This window comes from Patagioenas fasciata, chromosome 2 (assembly GCF_037038585.1).
Source record: "Patagioenas fasciata isolate bPatFas1 chromosome 2, bPatFas1.hap1, whole genome shotgun sequence".
Lineage (NCBI taxonomy): Eukaryota > Metazoa > Chordata > Aves > Columbiformes > Columbidae > Patagioenas > Patagioenas fasciata.
The window spans coordinates 52323637-52330675 of NC_092521.1; positions in this window are offsets into that span (position 1 = coordinate 52323637).

Genomic DNA, 7039 nt, shown 5'->3' on the forward strand with positions numbered 1-7039 from the left:
CTCCCTCATTGCGTGCTACCAGCCACTTCTTCCTGGAGTCCCTGTTGGCCATACTCAGCAATTCTTTTTCTTCTCCTAGGTGCTAGGGATTCAATCTGACACCACTCGTGACAGTTAAGTCCTTCCTTCTCTGATGAACCAGACAAAGCAGTAGTCCAGCTGTTGCTCCCATCGACCTGCTGTCCTGGCTGGGTGCCTCTGCCCAAAGCCCTTCCTGTGAAGACTTACTTTTGTCCTTCCAACTGCATGAAACAGCCAACCAACTCAGCACGACTATCAGGACTGGCAAGTATATTTGTTTTCAGCATCTCTGTGGTGAGTCAGCGAGACAGATGCACTCTTCAGGGCTAGCAAAGTTGCACTGCCTTTTTATGAATAGCTGAGGTATTCGAAACTGCAAAACAGGTTCCCAGAGGAGAGGAGTGAACCTCAGTCTGAGACAGCTCAGTCCCTCCTGGAAGACTCACTACCTGGAAACATTAGAAGGTAAGAAATGGCAACAGCAACTGTAAATGTCAAAGAAGAGACTTACTACTCACTAATGATACATTGAAGATCCCCTTCCAGGGGGAGAAATGCATATGATATTAAGCTCTCCCCAGACACAGAGCTCTGCTAGGTAGAGCTGGGATATTTGTAACCGAAGTAGATAAATGCTTCGGCTGCTTTTAGAAAGCCTCCTGAAATATTTGGTCTTTTTCAGTCTAAAAGATTTATGTATCAACACAATCAAGCTATACTAGGACAAGCAGATAAAAGGGAATGTCTGCAGGTGAAAGTGTTACCATGAAAGAGAGAGCATAGCTCCAACATACTGTGTGACCTGGAAGTGAGAATTGCTAGATACTTAGCTCAGTATTTCTGAAATTGTGGCCTGTGATGTTTCTAGGGTCGATAGAAGATACAAAAGACATTAAAAATGCTAGAGAGCAAGAGCAGCTGTAGTTCATTTCTGCAGGAGGTGGGATACAAATGCAGATTATAACGTAAGGCTACAACATTCACAAGACAGTGAACTGCAAATACCCTCAACTGTTGGCAGTAGCTCAGTTCCTTCAAGGCAAACGACTAAGTATAAACACATGCAGCTTGTAATTACAGTTTGGTTTGATTCCCCTGCAAGAAGTGGAAGGAGCTACTTCTGACGCAGTGAGTAAAAAGGCTGGGGTCACATGGAAAAAGATGAGTCAAAAGTAGTCACAGATGGTTTAGAAAATACTACGCCTGTCTTATAGGGAGCTGTCTGTTGTTTTCTACCATCCAAATAAGCTGAGAAATTCACAGAAGAGATCTTCTGTGATGGAAAAAGTGGACAGCAGGAACTGTCAGGCAAAGGGCTACAGCTTTGCTCATGTAAACTAGCACAATTTCATCAATTTCAGTGAAACTACCCAAGTTCATACCATCTGAGGACCATTACATGTACCTCCAAGAAATGCTATGCAAAAAGGTGAGAAAGAATAAAGGCCTTGCAAAAATGAAGTCCTCATCTACAGTACCCACTGGGAGAAAGAATATGGAATACTTGTATCTGTAAATCTTATTCACATACCTCCTTCTCTCACAAACACACAAATACATAAGAATATGCAAAAAGATAAGGACTGTGTGCTAATCCCTGGCTATTGGAAAGGAAGACAAGTAATCCTCTGTAATCAGATCTGTATGAAGCTTCCATTTTTTCAAAACAAAACATTCATGTTACAGATGCCCTGACAAATTTTACCATTTTGCCATTTCTTAAATAGGAAAGCTATCATACTTCTGACTGCTTCTCATGAGGAGACTAATTAGATTATTTCATCATCTGGTTCATCAAAGCAGGAAATACTCAAGTGTCACAGCTGGTCTCAGACTAAATATCTACTACCAAGATTTTAAATGAAAACTATTACATCTTCACTGTGTAAGTATTTCATAAATGGTTAGAAAGTAAAAAATTATGAAGACAACAGATATCACCTCACATCTCCAGGCTGCAAAGGGAGTCTTACCTCCACCAGTGCATTTGGATTTATTTTCATTTGCTTTTGCTACTACTGTCATAGAAAGAGGCTTTGCATAATGATCAGATCTGGAAAACTCAGAGAGCTATTTAGATTTCCAGCAATGATCTATGACTGAGAATTAAAAACTAAGAGGCAATGTCTTCATTTTAAGTGAATCCACTGTTGTTGTTGATGCAACCTTTCCAAGCAGAATACTCACCAGTACAGAGGGATCAACTGCAAGAAGTGTGTCCCCCATGGAGAAGACTGATCCCACTGTCTGATCACTATTCACTTCCCATCATTCCTCTCAGAATTTGTGGGATATTTTCTTCTTTTGTACACACTACTTTGTACAAAAATCAAATCCTCCTGAAAAGAAACATGTGTGACAAAGCCAGATATTCAATTTATATTGCACTTCACCTTCTCATGTGTGTATGCAGAGGACATCAATAGCCAAACTACTCATTTAAGAGTTTGTTCACCGTATTGATTTAGAGTAAAATTGCCAACTATCACCAGCAAACAGTTAACAAAAGGCCTTGGCTTTGGAGGTCTACTTAGGAACTCAAAAAGAGCAGTATGATAATGGATAAATCATTTCCTTTAAACAGCATTCTTAACAAAATTGCATGTAAAAGCAGAGGCTTAGTATTAGTACAATAGAAAAACCTCAGTAACTTTGTTATGGAATAATATAATCCTGTTTCTCTTCCAGACCTGTAATGTCATTATGTAAATGGCTATACAAAGCCATGATTATATCAACAAAATGAAATTGTTGTGTAAGACAGTGCCCAGTCTCTGTAAATGAGGCTTTTCAGCACTATAAAAACCAAAATTTTCCTCCTATAATGTTACAAGGAACGTTAATATTGTTGATTCTTGTTGCATTTTTTACTTTGAGGGGTATCACAATTAACCTTGATGGTCACAGGACAGAAAAAATATATATGTGTAAGCTGCATCACCCAGTGAAAATTGCAACCATATTTAGATTCCTCTTTTGTTCTGCACTTCCTTGACCTTATTAGAAATTTAGAAATCCTTGTAACTTTGCCTGCCCATTAATTGGTCAGAAATAGTCCTTTGTAATCTAAATCCTCTTGGGTTTTTTGATGTGTTAGGCTGTAGGTCTCGTAAAATTTTAGATGGAAGTTTTGACTGGGTCACTTTGATGTGGGAAAACATATTCTTTATGTCAAAACTGTCTCTTAGAAGTTATATGAACCAATAGATGAACCATGAACCTCAGAAAAGAACACATACTTTCTTTCTGAACTCAGCCTAACTTTTGGAGTGCACAGAATAATGAAATAGACAAAGGTCACGTAGTTAAAATCACACATTGAACAATTTGACTGTAGTAACAGTGTCATAAAAATATTTTCAATAAGGTGTCTCCTAAATTAATAGCATATAAGTGATACAAGATAATACTATTAAATAAAACAGCAAAATTTAGCCACAAACTTCAGTTAATGATCCTGTAAAATCATGACCCACATTGCTGATATTTTTAGCCTATTACAGTATTATTACAGCAAATCTTTCAGTTTCTAACATATATAATAATTTCTGCCTCCTTTAGGTAGACAACAAAACTATGACATTATTCTTTTTTTGAGCCTTATCTTGCAATTTGCATGAATAACACAATTGTTTACCTGGATCTTTCTTTAAGTAATACAGTTTAAAAAACAAACAAACAAACAAAAAATGAAAATATGATAGGGAAAAAAGTCAGAAATGAAATTCAGGTTTTTGTAATTTCTGCAATTGACCTGTAACCAGTAGCATTCAATGTCCACTGTGCTAATGATGCTGGGCAGGGGAACAGCGCTCACTCATGTTGAAAATGTTTTCTACAACTACCTGAAAGGAGGTTGTAGCATGGAGGGTACTGGTCTCTTCGCCCAAGTAACCAGGGATAGCGCAATAGTAAATGGCCTCAAGTTGCTCGAGGGAAGGTGCATTTGGATATTAGGAAAAATTTCTTTACAGAAAGGGTTGTCAGGCATTGGAACAGGCTGCCCAGGGAAGTGGCTGAGGCACCATCCCTGGAGGTATTTAAAAGATGTGTAGATGTGGTGCTTAGGGACATGATTTAGAGGTGGACTTGGCAGTGTTACTTTCACAGCTGGACTTGATGATCCTAAAGGTCTTTTCCAACCAAAACAATCTATGATTCTGTTTTGAAAAAGGCTAAGAGATAGATCTTTACAGGTTGTAAAGACTCAGAGCCAGTCCACAAAGGCAGCTTAGAGATTCACGAGCATTGCAGTGGCACTGGCTGTAAACTCAACTTACGAAAGTGTACGATCCTCTTTTCATTATTCCACTGCATTTTGACATCGGTTTCCACTTGGTCTGTTGCATCCTCTTTACTGTCCCTCATTTTCTTACACATCAACTGTTTTAAAAATGCTGTTTAAGGAGGGAAAGAGAATGGAAAAAAGAGCACGTCTAAGATGGACCAAGGTCAGGAATAGCTCACCAAATCTAGGTGATTACAGGACTGTCATCTCCATAAAGTCTAGTTTGAGGCAAATAGGGGCAATGTTACAGACAAAACGAGAATGTCTGACCCCCATCTTCATTAGCAGAAGATATTATTTGTTTTTTATAGAAGAAAACTGAATAAGAGTGCCCAAATTCTAACTAGCATTAAGTAATACAGCTATTCTATTTTGAGACAATTTCCTTACTGATGGGAAAAAAGAAGACATGTCACCGCATATTGAATGTCAGGGGGAAAAAAATCTTACTCAAATATTTGCCTTCATAGCATTTTATTAGTAGTACGTTAACCATTAATTCTGTCTCCCTAGCTGATCTCAAAAAAGTCATCTATATTCAGAGGCAGGGCCATCATTTCCATTAGTGTCATCAAATGAGGTCTCATTCCGCTCTTTTGTTATCAAACATGTAGCACCAGAAAACCGATAAATAAAATCCCACTTGTGGAAAACAACCCTGCTGTGGTACTATTTTTCTGTTTCTCTTATTTGCTGTTGGTTCTTGTCTATTCTCATTCCTACAAACCAGGCAACACCAGGATTAATGGAGAAATCACAGCTTTCTCACACGTGACTCGCACATTTTATGTCCTTGTGACAGCAACCAATTTTGTTATTGCCACGTTTTCAAATCCTCAACTCCAAGAGTTTGGCCTCAGGATGGCATGTTCACACATTCAGTGATGCTGTTGCTTCCATTCACTACCTTGCTACACTCTGCTATGTATAGCTGTCTGCGTGAACAGGTGACAAATCAATTCAAACTGGGTTTTCCTAAACCGTTCCATTTTATGGCCAAGCCTTCTCTGCAGTTACATGAAATTCAAGGCAATTCCAATTACAACAATGAGACTCTGATGTAACAAAATAAAGTTACTGATGCGTAAATAGGTGCTCGATTGAAGCAAATCACTTGAAAAACAGAAGATTGAAAAGGAGAAAGGAAGAACAAACAGCAGTAACCAGAGTTTATAGAAAGTCAGACCCATTTTGTCTTAAGTAGAGGGCAAACTACTAACTAAAATATGTAAGTGTTCTGAAATGATTAATAGAAATTTCATATTTTCTTATCACAAGAAAAAGATTGAAAATGTCACATTTTTTAAGGAAACAACACTGGGATTCCAGTGCCAAAGACCCCGCTGCCAATGGTGCACCCCAGCCTTTCTCACAGGACTGATAGGGAGATACAAAGCCAGAAGGTAGAATCACTGAGGAGGACCACCTGCAGCCTGGCAGCCAGAGTACTTCCAGGAGAGAATGCCTCGTCATTCAAGGGAAGGGACTGTTGGGTGGTGTTTCCTGGAACCGTAAAGCCCTTGATTCACACTAGGTCACAGCGTGCACCTCTTCTACCAATACCAGCCCTGACCAAAAGACAGTGGAGCTCCTCCTGATCATGGGATTACTTCCTAAGGCATCAGGATGTAACCAGGGTACACAGCTACATCACAGAAGCATCTTTCAGCTCTTGCAGTTTAGACTGGTTTTGTGACACTTTCCATGGTCAATCCCCATCCAGGTAAGGGCTGAAGGGCATGGGATGGCAACGTGCTGCCACACAAGGACACTCCTGGTCATTACAACCCAAACACGTTCTGTGGTAAAAGTCATTAAGTCAGGCAAGCTCCATCAGATTTGGCAAACTATTCCAAAAATACCTGCCAGTTGGGACACCACAAGACTTAGGATCATAGAATGTCCTGAGTTGGAAGGGACCACAAGGTTCACTGAGTCCAACTCCTGTCCCTGCATAGGACAACTCCACTGTTCACTCTATGTGTGAATTCTTGCAGCAACTTGAACAAACCTCATCCTTTCGCTATTCTCCAGCCATCTTCCATTGCCGCACTGTTGTGTTCAACCCAAAACAAGCAGTAGGTAAGTCTTACATGGTATGTTGAGGTTAACAAACACAATTCTCCAGGCATAGTAGCATTTTCCTCATTAGTTTATCATTGTCTATATAGTTTAGAAATTCATTTTCAAAGTCAACTCTTTACTGCTTCTGACACATGCCTGAGCCAAATCCTATAAAGAGGTAAGAGCTGCTCACTCCACTTTTTAAATAATGTTTAATCTTGCTAAAGAAACTTCCCTGTTTTCACAGGTGTTCATGCCTAGCAATCACTATTCCAAAAACATACCTTACTGGTCTAATTCTTTTTACTTTATAAAAGTTTAAAAATAAAAGTAAAGGTCATATGCTAATTTGACATTTCGAAATCATACTCAAACCTGAAGCTTCATAAAAGTAAGTTTGATTATGACACTTGATGTACTCTACATATAGGAGCTTCACCTTAAAATGACTTCTTATTGCTCTACAAACTGATTTTTTTTTTCAGTAACCCATAATTTTAAAAGGCTTTAAGTAGTGGAGAATACATAGACAAATATTTTTTTTATCATTGTCCTGCTAAAATAACAGCAGACATACCAAATAAAGTACTCTCTGAAAATTCTTGAGCATTCACAGTTCTCATCTCACCAAACTGCCACAAAAAGAATTTAGAACTGCAAAAAACC